This window comes from Protopterus annectens, chromosome 2.part2 (genome assembly GCF_019279795.1).
Source record: "Protopterus annectens isolate FY-2018-M chromosome 2.part2, PAN1.0, whole genome shotgun sequence".
Classification (NCBI taxonomy): domain Eukaryota; kingdom Metazoa; phylum Chordata; order Ceratodontiformes; family Protopteridae; genus Protopterus; species Protopterus annectens.
In genome coordinates, this window is record NC_056730.1 from 427,051,384 (window position 1) to 427,068,106 (window position 16,723).

A 16,723-nucleotide genomic window follows, 5' to 3' on the forward strand; every position below is an offset into this window, starting at 1 on the left:
TCCACTCTTCAAATTTTCCCTTAAAACTACTCTCCTCGAACTATACTACTGATCTAATCAGCGTATCCTATAACTAAAAAGATCATCTCTACTTGACTCAAGTAGACTATTCTCTATCTGTTAAACCTAGCACTTGCTCCTACAGTACTTATTACCTTGATACGGCACTCTTATAGATAGCACCCCAAAAAGGCAAACCCCCATTTCTCGGTCACCCACGTCCCCCGGAATCTCTTTTAAAGTTTTTTTGTCTAGTCCTTCTAGCATGTCGAGGGATCAGTTGCTAGTGTCCTCTCCTGCTCAGCTGGTGAACCTGGGAATATTGAGGCAATGTTACAATTGCCTCATGTACCTGAACAACCCTCTCCTCCTCCCACAAAACACAAATACATGCGAGAGATGCAACTATACGGCCAAACTGGAGGCTGAGCTCTCTCAACATAGGACTGGCAAGACCAGTCAGGAGGAGAAGGTTACCACACACACTACAGACCCAGTCTCACATAGTACCATCACAACCTCAAATCATGCACATAAACACACAAAGACATACTCGGAGGCTCTGATCAAAAATCTACCAAAACAGCAGAGGCCACCAAAGCAGACACCCAAACAACCACCACCTCAGAACACAACACCTGCAACACATAGACCTCACAGTCAGAGTGTCAAACAGTCACAACCCTTAAGGCCAAACACAATGCCAGACACACTAGTCATTGTTGACTCCATAGTCAGACACACTGATGTCCCGCTCACCAGACTGAGTAAGGAGAGGATCACAGTAAGCTGCCTGTCGGGCGCTAGAATCCGCCACATAACGCAAGCACTCAGGTCTCTCAACAGCAGGTACAAATACGACTCAGTCATTGTCCACGCTGGTGTAAACGACCTGAGACGTACCTCCTTGGACTACATGAAAAGAGACATTGAGGAGCTCTCTGATTATGTAGCCCAGGCAGATATGACCCTGACCTTGAGCAGTATCCTACCTTCACCAAGAATGATGCCACAATACAGAGATAAGATAATCAGCTTTAACAATTGGCTTAAACTCTGGTGTCATTCAAAGTGGATCCAATGTCTGTCTGCCTGGGATGACATGCTGGACAAGCCACGCTGCTTTGCAAGGGACGGCTTGCACCTGTCACCCTGGGATTCGGATATTGGCAAAGGCTCTTGCCACCCCATAGTGCCTTTTTAGGCAAGGCTCAAATTCTAAACCTACCACCCTAGAACACAAAAGGAAAAAAACTAAGGGTAATGCTGCTCAATGCCAGAAGTCTAAATCTCAAAATGCACGCACTCGAGGCCCTTCTCAGTATGGAGAACATTGATGTCTGTGCTGTGACAGAAACCTGGTTCAAGGCTCCTGAGAGCACCCCAGCACTATCAGGTTTTACCTCATATCATGCGTTCCGGCCCCAAAATCCGGACAATATCAAGAAAGGAGGGGGGGTATCCATATTCATCAAGGACACCCACACCTCAAGATTGGTGGCAACGCACGATGCATCGGAGACCATCCAGGTGCAATTAACCATAGGCAAGACTGCTCTGCAAATTGTAGCATGTTACAGGCCACCCTCACAAACTCAGGAACCTCACATGGCCTTCCTGAAAACACTAGAGGGGATACATGTATCACCAAACACCATCATACTAGGTGACTTCAATTACCCTAATATAGACTGGGAACACTACTCAAGCCCAAACACCCTAGCCCAAAAGTTCCTGGAATTCATAAACTCAAATGCCATGGAACAACTAGTCACCATCCCCACAAGAGGAGAAAACATACTTGATCTCATCATCATGAACATGGGAGCACAATGTTCAACACCGGAAGTATACCCCTCACTGGTGAGATCAGATCACAAACTAATCTCGCTGGAGGTCCTCATCCCACCCCACCTGAAATAAAAAAGACCACAGTAAAGAATTTCTCGAAAGCCGACTTCACACTTCTAAAGACTAGTGTGGTCTCCTTTAAGGCCCCCAAGCCGGCGGAAAACAGTACTCAAGCCGCTGAATCACTTACAAATGCCTTCTACCAGCAGCTGCAGGACTGCATGGATAAGGCAATCCCAAGCAAAACAAAGACTCTTTGTACCAAAGGCAAGCGTCCAGTCTGATGGACCCCAGCCATAAACAAACTCTACAACAAAAGGAGGAAGCTACTACAAGATACTGCAAAATCCTTAAAAGGTAAGACACCCTTGATCACTATAAGTAAAAAACTAAGAGCTCTCATAAAATCATCCACAGCAAATTTTGAGAGAAAAATAGCTAAAGACTCAAAAGACAATCATAAGGCCTTCTTTAGCTATGTTAGAAACCTGGGAGGAAACTCCCAGATATGCTCAGAACTAGTTCAAAATGATGTGAAGATTACTGATCCTACAGACATTGCCAACATACTGGCTGACAGGTTCAGTGCAAACTTCTCCCCCCCCCCAAAAGGAGAGATATCTATACCAAATGATTGCAGCCCCCCAAACATCTCCAACGCCCAAGTGAGAACTGCTCTCTCCAAAGCAACAAACACAGCATCCATGGGACCTGATGGTGTCCCCGGCTGTGTGCTCCACGAACTCAACGAGGAATTAAACCCACAGCTAGGACAGCTGTTTAATCATAGACTTACCTCTGGATACGTACCCAGGGAGTGGCGCACTGCAACTGTGGTCCCACTTCACAAAGGCGGTGCCTCCACCGACCCTGGAAATTACCGGCCCATTAGCTTGACAAGCCTTATCTGCAAAGCCATGGAGAGGATCATAATGGACCTCATAAATAAAGACATAGGGAACTTGCAGACTTTGGATCCATCCCAGTTTGGCTTTGTCAAAGGCAGATCATGCCTTCTAAACTTGGCTGACTTTTTCAAAACAGTCACCAAAGCCATTGATGATGGAAAGGCAGTCCATACAGCCTACCTCGATCTGGCAAAGGCCTTCGATACAATACCCCACTCGGGTATCATTGAAAAACTCATCAGCTTAAATGTTAACCCATACATCACAAGATGGGTTGCAAACTGGCTGAGTGACAGAACCCACAGGGTCAGAGTTGCTGGCGCCATGTCAGACTCAAAGCCTGTCACAAGTGGTGTACCACAGGGCTCAGTCCTGGGCCCACTCTTGTTTGGCATCTACTTTTCCGAAGTACAAGCAAACACAGGAGGGTTATGGCTGACAAAGTTTGCAGATGACTGCAAACTGGGCGCCATAGTAGAAAACACATCTGACACAGATATCCTTCAGAAGGGTCTCACAGAAACGGATAACTGGTGCCAGAGCCATGGCCTAAAGTTAAATGCCAAAAAATGCATAGTCATACCCTTCAGGGAAAACAAGGTTACCCCTAGCTACCAAATAGGTGGCAATCCACTGAGCACAGAAGAAGTTATCAGGGACCTGGGGACCCAGGTTGATAGTAGTCTGTCATTCGACACCCATGTAGCTAAAGTAGTTAGGAAGACCTTCTACATTGCCCACCTTATCATGAAGGGATTCTCATCTAGATCAAGGGAGGTCATAGTCTCCCTATACTCATCACTCATCAGACCAATGATTGAGTACAATGCCCCATTCGGAATGTATCTCACCAGACACTTGCAGCAGCTGGAGAGGCCACAAAAGTTCCTCACCAAAAGGATAAAGGGTCTCAAACATCTGTCCTATGCTGCCCGACTGAAAGAACTCCAGCTCTATTCAGTCGCCTACCGCTTGCTCAGAGGTGACCTTTGCCTAACATACAAGGCCATGTCAAACTCAGATTTGATGAATATGCTTCACCTCAAAAAAGCTAGATCCGTCAGAGCCACAAGGGCGGGAGACTTAAACCTCGACACGGCTATTAATAGGACGTGCTGGAGGGATAGATTCATCACCCAAAAACTCCCTATGCTGTGGAACAAAATCCCGGTATATGTGAGGCAGAGCACCTCGCTGGCCTTGTTCAAGAGAAATCTTGACCAATGGATGGGAGATCGCAGATATACCCCAGGGATTACCTCAGTGTCACTGCTCGACAGAGGCACAGCAAAATAATGGGTATAGTTCCCCATACTAAAGGGGTGGCGTAAGCCACAAAACTATGGGCTAGGCTTGTAAATGCCCTCGGGCAGATAGCCTAGTATGAACCTATGAACCTATGAACGTTGGGGTAAAATGTTGACCTTTCCTCTTAACTATTACCTCTTGCATACACCCATCTATAAAGTTGTTTGGGTATCCCCTTTTCACAAACATACTTTTCATAAGGGAACACTCTTCTAAAAATTCTCCCTGGTCTGACTACCACTGCAATTATTTGCTTTTATCAGAATTATCCCAAGACTGTTACTCTACAAGGCTCTGCAATAGCTAAAGTAATCTCTGTTTACCACTTATTATTCATATGTTCATATTAATATTAATATTTTGATAACTGAGAGGCCTACATGCTATTGATGGGTGTGGTGTGAAATGCCATGGTATGAGACAGAAACATTCATTGTCAGTGCCCATTTATACCACACTATACTGTAGATATTCCTGGTTGTTTGTTAGTAATGATGAAAACAAGCAATAGTTCTATATGTATTTAATGTTTCAAAACCCAAATGACTTACAAACTATCAAATGGAATCAGGTGAATTCTTAGATGTTGTTGAAAAAAACTGTCATTGATATTTGGGCTATAAGTTGCACATCTTGAGAGATATTCAAGTGCTATTTATATTGCTAATTATACAGGTAACCGTATATTTTCATATTTTGGTAAATATCTCAATAAATTAATATGCACTCAGGAATTTATTGTTGCCATATGAAACTTATGTCAAAAGTGTTCAAACAATATATGTTTAGGTTGTACAATTTTGAAGATATGGCCATTTATGAAAGTTTAGCAATAATTGTGGGTCTGTGTGCATTATAATATATTATAGTATTTATGGAAAAACTGTGAATACGTTGACTATTATCAATGTAAATAATACTTCTTATCAGCAACATTGCTATTTATACAGCTTTAATAGTTTTTATTGTTCATAGAATATTTACATAAATGTATCCTATTTGTTTTAAGTTGATTTTTCAGAAAATACTCATGAATGCAAGGATGTGTGTAGACTGCTAGGGGTGTTGCCTTCCATACCACACAAGTGTTAATGTGTTAATTCTACATATAGTATGAGCATTACTCTTTTGCATCCCCCAGTAGCCCAAGATCACATTATATTAACTTTAACTTGTTTATTTTGAGCTTTTCTTATCTGTTACAGAGTAAAGCCTGGATACATTAAAGTTAAGAAAACATAGTCACTTACCTTAATATTACTAGCATATGCAACACTGATAAAACTTCCCACCTCACATGTAAAATGCCTCTAACTGGATATTATATAGAACTGTTTTATAATTCAACCTATGATTTACATTATGAAATCTGTATACAAATGTTAATAAAAACAAAAACTGTTTGACTTGCAATTACTTCTTCAGTCCCTTCAGTATCCTTCTAAACGTTAATGACATAAGGTGGGTTTATGCTTTACAGATCTTCCAGCAGTTTAACACAGTCAACAATCTTCCATTCTTTTTCAGCCATTTCTTGCAGAACCATAGTTCACGTATCCAAAGTGCAACTAATGGGATTGATACTTTACATTTCTCCCATTTATTCAGTTATTTTACATAGTTGCCAGTCTTCTTCCTGATCATCTGGATCTCCCAGCACCTGTTTCTATTGCAAGTGTTTTTTTTTTCTGTCACTCAAGCAGCTTTCTTTCAAAATATGGAAAATGTTTCACTGGCAAAGTCTCTCTCTTTATGGGCTTGTTATTATCAGAAGATTGAGAAGCAGAGTTCCCTTCAGCTTGCTGGCTTGGTGTTTGTTAGTTAAACATTTGTATTCCTCTTTAGCCTGTTCTGCATCTGATGTCTTTCATCCAGGAAAAAAAAAAATTCTGAAGTCAGCTGGATATAGCAACTTGAATCTCAGACCTGCCTCTTAACATCCTCTGATTGCTGGGATAAACTTGCTTCTTTTATGGCTGGTGTACAGTGAATAACAGTTTGCAACAAACAATCTGTTGTTTGCAATTTTAAATATTTTCCCTTTTGCTTCAGTTTTGTCAGGAGCATCTCCTTCTGTTGATATAACTTCATCTTTATTAATACATGTCTCATACTTTCTCATGGCCAGATTTGGGCCATGTACATGTACCCTCTCAATTAACAAATGCTGCTGTGGAATACCAGCCAAGTTGCTTACCTGTACTTTTATAAAATCAGTCCAACTTATTACTCCTATTTTTTGTGGTATACCAAAAAACAAAACCTAAGGTTGTATCTGCGTGCCTTGTCTTCCAACTGTACTATTTTTTGGAAACAACTCTTCTTGATAAACCTTGTGTTCAGTCTACCTCCTTAGCTCATCTGAATAGCTGCTTGAAGCGCCTTCTATTTTTTTCCAGCCTTTTGTCATTTGACTTGATATACATATCCCTTCCTTCCAGTGCCTCACTTATCTGAAACATGTCTGTGTGCTTCTAATTTATTTTTACTCTGAATTATTGTATGCCATCTCCTGTACTGAAGCTGAAACTAGTACTGATTTTTGCTGAACAGTTGCAAGGTCTTTCTAGCCTGATCTGCTTCTTATTTATTACTATTTTTCATCCGGTAAGTGGGCCGATCAGTTGATCCCTTTTCAGCCATGGCCCGAGCTCAAAGAGCAGAAAATACATTAGGATCTTACTAATCAACAGCAGCATACACGATACAAATAAATGATAAAATTCAGTACATAATGACATATTCAATGCAGATAAGGGTAAGACTGAGAAAATCCAGTCACACTGCATTGGGAGAAGTACAAAGGAAAAAAGCCAACAAATGCATAAAATACAGTGCAATCATGCACAAAAATAGATAAACATCTACACACAAAATATATATGTATACAATGCAATACTATGAAGCTGAGAAAAGATTCCTAAATGTATTCTATTATCAATGATATGGGGTGGTATACAGGAGTTGCTAGGATGAGGCAAAAGTGGTATATGCTTGGGTGCAAGGGATGCATTCATGAGATGCCGATGACCAGTAGTGCAGTAATGGTATTCATTTATGTACCAACATTTCTGAATGCTGGTACAGAAATTAATTCCTATACTTCTTTTGTGGCTGGACTGAAGCTCTGCAGTGCTTTGTATGTGGTATAAATTGTAGCAAGCGGCTTGCTACAGTTTTAAAAGTAGAAATAACTTACGGTTAAGGGGCAAGAGATTGGGGAATGCTTACTACAGTTTTAAAAGTAGAAATCTCAGTAGCCCCTTTTTTGTGCCTCTACTTAGTTAAGGGGCAACAGATAGGGGAATGGTACCAGATGCTAGATGAGCCAGCTAGGGCTCTGGGTTGGTAAGTTACCTAACCTCTGTCATGTTAACAGTTGCAGGTAGATTCTGTAAAGAGACAGATGCTCTCTAACTTTACCTTTGAAGCTTTTAATGGTTTCTATATTTTTTATGTCAGTAGGCAGGACGGTTTAGAGAAGGCTGTCTTACCTACATAAGTTTTCAACAGAGGGTGCACTAGACATATATTGTTGGTTGTGTATATCCAAGTTCATAAGAGGTGTCTTCTAAAGGTAATTTAACTTTTAGAGAGGGGCAGTGACCCTGCTTTATAACCCTGTAAATTGTATTACTGAGAAGAAAAGTGTCCCTGTGAAGCACTGTAAGTGATTTGATATTTTTTCAGCAAATTTCAATGGTGCATATGGGGGTCTGGTAATAGAATGAACCTGCAGATTTTACTCTCTGCAGTACATTTTCTGTGAGTAATATGTGGTGAATGCATACACTGGAAAGGGAAGGCCATATTCCAGTTTGGGTATTAAAATATTTTTGGCTATGGCCCTGCGTGAGGTGGGTGAGAGAAGGTGTCTGATCTTATAATATAATTCTAACTGAGCAAGGACTTTGCTACACCTGCAAATATTTTAACTAATAAAGTAAAATATAGGGCTAAATATAAGGCCCAGGTACCTCTGCTCAGTGATGTTTAGGTATCATATTCCCATAAAGATCTATTCAGGGAATAGAAGGGAAAGTGAGAAATTTCTTGTCTGAGGCAGACTATGACATTAGCTTTCTTATTGTTAGTGAGTAGCTTGCTAGTGAAGGACCAGGTGCATAACTGAAAGAAGTTGTCCTTTAATTTGGTTTGCATATCAGAATGGCTTATACTGCACTGCAGGAGCAACATATTATCTGCATAAATTATTAAGGTAAGATTTGGTAGCTCTAGGGGGAGATCATTGACAAAGAGGGAAAACAGCAGAGGACTATCAAACTTGTATTAAGTGTGCCAGTAGTAGAGGATGAGAAGTTACTGTGTTTTTGGAAAGTTTTTTTTCAGATAGTTGCAAGACCAGCAAACAGTGTTACTACCAAAGCTGAGTCTTTTGAATTTATTGAGAAAAAGGCTATGGTTGACTGCTTCAAAAGCCATTGTCAAGTCAGCAAAAGACTTGCAGTAACAAGTCCCTCATTCAAGTTGCAATAAATGTCATCCATAGGCATTACCAGGGAGGTAAAGGTACTGAAGTCATTGCATACAAGGCCATAGCTGTTAATGTTACTTAAGCAGCTGTTTGCATGAAAGTTTTTCAAATATTCTGGTAACAGGGCAAATGTTAGAAATAGGTGTGTAATCTTTCAGCCTATTAGGTTAAGTGACTTTAGGTAGTGGGAATATAACTGAATGTTTGAATGTTGGTGGGACAGTGCCATTTCTTGTGCATTTTCGCTTACTTTCTCCAAATGCCTTCTTTGCTTGCATCCAGATAGTGTAATTAGTAGCCAGTAACTGGCTTTTTTTTACTAACTGTTCAGTTTTTACAGTGGGAGAGTTCTAATCAACCTGCTATTCTACATGCAGCCATCTCGGAAATCTAACAACTAATTATAAACGTTGGCATAAATTGTCTCTTCTGATAGATAAAGATAATATTCTCTGATTATTTCACTGCCTTTCTTGGAATAACTTGGGCTATACTGTTTAAAGAATATCTATACATTCTAAATTCTTGAATGTAAAAGATGAGTCACACCTTGTATATGGCTCATATCACCAATAACTATCAAAATGATGCGTTTTTTTTTTCTACAGAACTAAGAAACATGACCTAAGGTGTAGTTGAAGCTGCACTCTCAGCACATTCCTAACTTGTATAACCATATTCAATGTTACACCACTCACAGAAAAGTCTAAACATCAACAGCTATGAAACATTGTTTCAGTGTATATCTGTTTCTGTAAGTGTGTGATCATTCAACACTTTTCTCCTGTTTATACTGTAAATATTTATGTAGATAGTATTTAGGTATTTTATATTGTTTGATGATAAATAATTAGTGTCTAATAATTTATTTATTTACATTTGTTGACCGGGCTAGTCTAACTGGATACATGTCCATTTTCAGTAGAGGCCCGGGGAGAAAAGCTCCAAGCGTAGGCAGAAACTTATTATACAATATTAATATAAAATATAGATTGTACTTAAGATAAATGTGTACGGTGTCATTTAGTGGGATTAAGCTGTGATCAAATACAGATAATAACAATATTTGAGACAAAAAAATAATGTGTACAGAGACATTTAGTGGGAAATGAACTAAGATCAAATACAGAAAATAAACAATATTTCAGAGGGAAAAAAAACACAAAGAGTAATTTTTTTTGTACTAGGACAGGGATCATATTACCTCTTGGTTTGAGGTTAGCTTAATTGTTAGTACAGGTAGGCAACATAGTACAGTAGAGAAGTGAAGTAAAAGGGATTTACTTTAATTTCTGTTTAGAATCTAGGTATACATTTATATTATTAGAATATTGAAACATGTTATACATGTTTTTACTGAAAATGTTAAAATATTTAAAAAAAGAGAAAGTGATTGACCTCTATTGTCATTTAAGCACAATTCAGTCATTGATCTAATTTGTACTTACATACCTACTTGTATGCAGTAGTGTAAAATAAGGCAATATACATTGATGTGGCCAATACTTTTTACCTGATCACAATCAGATGTTGGCGGTGTACACAGAAAAAAGTTATGTCTTACCATAACGTTCCATCTGTGTTGTAGATCTTTGTTCATTCATTACTATTAGGACCTCGGTTCCATCCTCAGAGCCGATATGGCCGTTTCCAAGCTCGCATCAGCCAAAAACTCTCAGCTAAGACCTACCCATAATGCCCCTCTCCTAGTTACTCCAGATCGAGTTTGCCCACCCCTATATAATAGACGTAGTAATAGAAAAAATAGTAGAAGGCTCTGTCTGAGCAAATACCCTAACCAGGAGTTCCTAAAGTCCACCAGGAGTCCAGGCAGGGGGAAGGAGGGCGGGATCTCTTGTTTTCCCACCTTACTGAACTAGAGTAGTCCAGTTTCAGAGTTGCTGATCCCTGGGCTTTGTTTTTAGTTCCTGTTACTGATCCATTGCCTTATTAGGAAGGAGGGAAGTTTCTTTGCTTACCAGTGGGAGTGGGAAGCACTGAGCAGCCTTTTTGTCCGAATTGGTGAAGTTTCAGCCAGAAACTAGTAGTCCATTGGTCGTTTTGGGCCAATTCCTAGCTCCTTTCAGCCCCCTGCTATAAAACACGCTAAACACGCGTTTTCCAGCTTGTACCAACTCAGCACAGATCCTCGTGGTGGCCTGCAGAGTGATCCAAGCAGCAGAGAGCTAAAAGAGTGACTTTCTACCAGATATAAGTATTTTTGTGGCTTTCCCACTGTTATTAAGCTAGCGACTGCATTTCGCCTGTTTTACTGCTACTTTAAGTGATTTCTGCATTTTACACTGTTTATTGCACTTTAAGTTACTAATTGTTGCAAATTGTTTCTGTAGGCTACACACTAAAGTGTGCTAGCCGATTTACAGCATTTATAGCATTTACTGTCTGTTTTTTTCCTTATCTCTGTAATAAAACAAAAAATCTCTTGTTTTCTCGCCTTACTGAACTAGAGTAGTCCAGTTTCAGAGTTGCTGATCCCTGGGCTTTGTTTTTAGTTCCTGTTACTGATCCATTGCCTTATTAGGAAGGAGGGAAGTTTCTTTGCTTACCAGTGGGAGTGGGAAGCACTGAGCGGCCTTTTTGTCCGATTTGGTGAAGTTTCAGCCAGAAACTAGTAGTCCATTGGTTGTTTTGGGCCAATTCCTAGCTCCCTTCAGCCCCCTGCTATAAAACACGCTAAACGCGCGTTAGCGCGGAGTTGCCACTGTTGCACACAAGAGCAGCGGTTAAACAAGGTTAAACTATTTGGGACATCTAAATTCCACTCTTCAAATTTTCCCTTAGAACTACCTTCCTCGAGGTGTACTGCTGATCTAACCAGCATATCCTATAACTGAAAAGTTCATCTCTACTTGATTCCCAAGTAGACTATTCTCTATCTGTAAAGCCTAGCACTTACTCCTACAGTACTTGCACCTTGATAAAGCACTCTTATTATAGATAGTACCCCACCAGCCTAAAACCCACTTCCCGGAGTCCTTTGAAAGTCTCTTTATCTACTACTTCTAGTATGTCGAGGATCAGTTGCTAGTGTCCTCTCCAGCTCAACTGGTGAACCTGGGAATATTGAGGCAATGTTATAATTGCCTCATGTACCTGAACAATCCTCTCCTTCTCCCACAAAACACAAATACATGCGAGAGATGCAACTATACGGCCAAACTGGAGGCTGAGCTCTCTCAACATAGGACTGGCAAGACCAGACAGGAGGAGAAGGTAACCACACACAATACATACCCAGTCACACATGGTACCATCACAACTTCAAATCATACACATACTCACACAAAGACATACTCGAGGCTCTGATCAAAAATCTACCAAAACAGCAGAGGCCACCAAAGCAGACACCCAAACAACTACCACCTCACGACCCAACACATGCAACACATAGACCACACAGTCAGAGTGTCAAACAGTCACAGCCCTTAAGGCCAAACAAAATGCCAGACACACTTGTCATTGGTGATTCCATAGTCAGACACACTGACGTCCCGCTCACCAGACTGAGTAAGGAGAAGGTCACAGTAAGCTGCCTGTCGGGCGCTAGAATCCGCCACATAACGCAAGCACTCAGGTCTCTCAACAGCAGGTACAAGTACGACTCAGTCATTGTCCATGCTGGTGTCAACGACCTGAGGTGTACCTCCTTGGACTACATGAAAAGGGACATCGAGGAGCTCTCTGATTATGTAGCCCAGGCAGGTATGACCCTGACCTTGAGCAGTATCCTACCTTCACCTAGTATGATGCCACAATACAGTGATAAGATGATCAGCTTTAATAATTGGCTTAAATTCTGGTGTCATTCAAGGGGATCCAATGTCTGTCTGCCTGGGATGACATGCTGGACAAGCCACGCTGCTTCACAAGGGACGGCTTGCACCTGTCACCCCTGGGCTTCTGGATATTGGCAAAGGCTCTTGCCACCCCCATAGTGCCTTTTTAGGCAAGGCTCAAATTCTAAACCTACCACCCTAGAACACCAAAAAGGAAAAAACTAAGGGTAATGCTGCTCAATGCCAGAAGTCTCAATCTCAAGATGCACGCACTCGAGGCCCTTCTCAATATGGAGAACATCGATGTCTGTGCTGTGACAGAAACCTGGTTCAAGGCTCCTGAGAGCACCCCAGCACTAACAGGTTTCACCTCATATCATGCGTTCCGGCCCCAAAATCCGGACAACACCAAGAAAGGAGGGGTGTCCATATTCATAAAGGACACCCACACCTCAAGGTTGGTGGCAACGCACGATGCATCGGAGACCATCCAGGTGCAATTAACCATAGGCAAGACTGCTCTGCAATTTGTAGCATGTTACAGGCCACCCTCTCAAACTCAGGAACCTCACATGGCCTTCCTGAAAACATTGGAGGGGATAAATGTATCTCCAAACACCATCATACTAGGTGACTTCAATTACCCTAATATAGACTGGGAACACTACTCAAGCCCGAACACTCTAACCCAAAGATTCCTGGAGTTCATAAACTCAAATGCCATGGAACAACTAGTCACCATCCCACAAGAGGAGAAAACATACTTGATCTCATCATCACGAACATGGGATCAAAATGTTCAACACCGGAAGTATACCCCTCACTGGTGAGATCAGATCATAAACTAATCTCGCTGGAGGTCCTCATCCCCCCACCTGAAACAAAAAGACCACAGTGAAAAACTTCTCAAAAGCCGATTTCACACTTCTAAAAACTAGTGTGGTCTCCTTTAAGGCCCCTGAGCCAGTGGTAAACATTACTCAAACCGCTGAATCACTTACAAATGCCTTCTACCAGCACCTACAGGACTGCATGGATCAGGCAATCCCAAACAAAACTAAGACTCTCTGTACCAAAGGCAAGCATCCAGTCTGGTGGACCCCAGCCATAAACAAGCTCTACAACAAAAGGAGGAAGCTACTACAAGATAGAGCAAAATCCTTGAAAGGTAAGACACCTTTGATCATTATAAGTAAAAAACTAAGAGCTCTCATAAAATCATCCAAGGCAAATTTTGAGAGAAAAATTGCCAAGGATTCTAAAGACAATCATAAGGCCTTCTTTAGCTATGTTAGAAACCTAGGAGGAAACTCCCAGATATGCTCAGAATTAGTTCAAAATGATGTGAAAATTACTGAACCTACACACATTGCTAACATACTGGCTGACAGGTTCAGTGCAAACTTCTCCCCCCCCCCAAAAGGAGAGATATCTATTCCAGCGGATTGTAGCCCCAAACATCTCCAATGCCCAGGTGAGAACTGCCCTCACTAAGGCAAAACACAGCATCCATGGGACGGATGGTGTCCCCGGCTGTGTGCTTCATGTACTCAACGAGGTATTAGACCCACAGTTAGGACAGCTGTTTAATCTTAGCCTCACCTCAGGACTCGTACCCAAGGAGTGGCGCACGGCGACTGTGGTCCCACTTCATAAGGGCGGTGCCTCCACAGACCCTGGAAATTACCGCCCCATTAGCTTGACAAGCCTTATCTGCAAAGCCATGGAGAGGATCATAATGGAACTCATAAGTAAAGACATAGGGAACTTGCAGACTTTGGATCCAACCCAGTTTGGCTTTGTCAAAGGCAGATCCTGCCTCTTAAACTTGGTTGACTTTTTCGAGACAGTCACCAAGGCCATTGATGAGGGAAAGGCAGTCCATACAGCCTACCTCGACCTGGCAAAGGCCTTGACACAATACCCCACTCAGGCATCATCATCATCAGCTTGAATGTAAACCCATACATCACAAGATGGGTTGCAAACTGGCTAAGTGACAGAACCCACAGGGTCAGAGTTGCTGGAGCCATGTCAGACTCAAAGCCTGTCACAAGTGGTGTCCCACAGGGCTCAGTTCTGGGTCCACTCTTGTTCGGCATCTACTTTTCTGAAGTACAAGCAAACACAGGAGGGTTATGGCTGACAAAGTTTGCAGATGACTGCAAACTGGGCCATAGTCGAAAACACATCTGACACAGATATCCTCCAGAAGGGCCTCACAGAAGCGGATAACTGGTGCCAGAGCCATGGCCTGAAGTTAAACGCCAAAAAATGCATAGTCATACCCTTTGGGAAAAACAAGGTTACCCCTAGCTACCATATAGGTGGCAATCCACTGAGCACAGAAAAAGCCATCAGGGATCTGGGGACCCAAGTTGACAGTAGCCTTTCGTTTGACACTCATGTTGCTAAAGTAGTTAGGAAAACCTTCTATATCGCCCACCTGATCATGAAGGGATTCACATCTAGATCAAGGAGGTCATCGTCCCCTGTACTCATCACTCATTAGACCTATGATTGAGTACAATGCCCGTTCGAATGTATCTGACCAGGCACCTGCTGCAGCTTGAAAGGCCCCAAAAGTTCCTCACCAAAAGGATAAAGGGTCTCAAAAATATGTCTTATGCTGCTCGACTGAAAGAACTCCAGCTCTATTCAGTCTCATACCGCTTGCTCAGAGGTGACCTGTGCCTGACATATAAGGCCATGTCAAACCCAGATTTGATGAATATGCTTCACCTCAAAAAATCTAGATCCCTCAGAACCACAAGGGCAGGAGACTTAAACCTTGACACGGTTATAAATAGAACGTGCTGGAGGGACAGATTCATCACCCAGAGACTCCCTATGCTGTGGAACAAAATCCCGGTACATGTGAGGCAGAGCACCTCGCTGGCCTTGTTCAAGAGGAATCTTGACCAATGGATGGGAGATCGCAGATATACCCCAGGGATTACTTCAGTGTCACTGCTTGACAGAGGCACAGAAAAATGATAGGCATAGTTTTTATTCAAACTAAAGGGGTGGTGAAAGCCACATAACTATGGGCTAGGCTTATAAATGCCCTTGGGCAGATAGCCTAGTATGAACCTATGAACCTATGGAAGTAATGAATGAACAAAGATCTACAATACAGATGGAACGTTATGGTAAGACATAACTTCTTTATCTGATGTTGTAAATCTTTGTTCATTAATTACTATTAGAACCGAGTCCCCAGCTACTTGAGTCCTGGGTGGCTCTTTGGAAGGATATTCCTGAGCACCATAGAACCAAAAGATGCTCGTCCCCTGGAGGTCAAATCCAATTTGTAATGAGAGATAAAGGTAACTCTTCCATTATCCTCAGAAAGTAGAACCGGTTAAGCTAACTAAAGTCTGTAAAAACTTACTCTTACATAGGAACCACTACAGAGTATGAACTTGTACAGTAAATATTTTTGACTGTATTAAAGGACCACTACAGGAAAATAATTCAAAAATATATATTTTTCACTTTTCCTTAAGTTTGGCTCTTTGCAAACCTGTATGTATCACAATGAAGTAGCAACTACTAATTTTATTCTGTTTGTACCCCTGACTGCCCTCCTGGGGGCAGACATCCTGATGAGAATTAGTTCTGTTCTAAAAGAAAATCGAGCCCATAATACACTGCAAGTCCACTGTATTTGAGATTTTAGTGCCCATAGCTGTACTGTTACAGTACTGTTCCATTCACTTAGAATGGAAGAACTGAGATGAGAAGCTATTTTTCAGAGGCCTCAGTAAAAGTATAATTCACTGTCATGCAGTGCTTCTTACAAATGTTTTTGCTGCTGATGTGTTACACATTCTGTGAAAAAATCTTCCAGAAATAGTGGCTCTTTGCTGAGATATCAGCCTTTTTTTAGGCATTTAACTTTGATATGCCTCAGTTTCTTCTTCAGTTACTCCTCCCATATACCAACCCCCTGCTAGCAAGAGTATCACATTTCCTGCCTGCAAGGTTCAGCTATTCAGTCAGTTTTGCATGACAATACACATCAAACAATTTGCTTGCTGTCTGCCTGGTGTGCCAGTAAAAGTGTTCCTTCATCTCTCTTACTCCTATCAGCTTAAAGGGGTACTATGTCGTTTCAAAAATCAGTTTCTTGCCTCGGACCGAAGCTGAAAACATTGACACCCACTTAGCTAATCACCTCCCCCTTTGTGACATCATGCATGATGTAACTGTGTCCCTACCCACAGCATCAATTTTTTTTAAATGTGTGTAAATCTGTAGTACAGTCTTGTTTTTGCTCCCTGAGGAATTAGATACCAGCATTTGCGTTTCCAAAAAATTTAACCTTTTTCCCCCTTAAAATTTTGCATTCTCAGTTTATT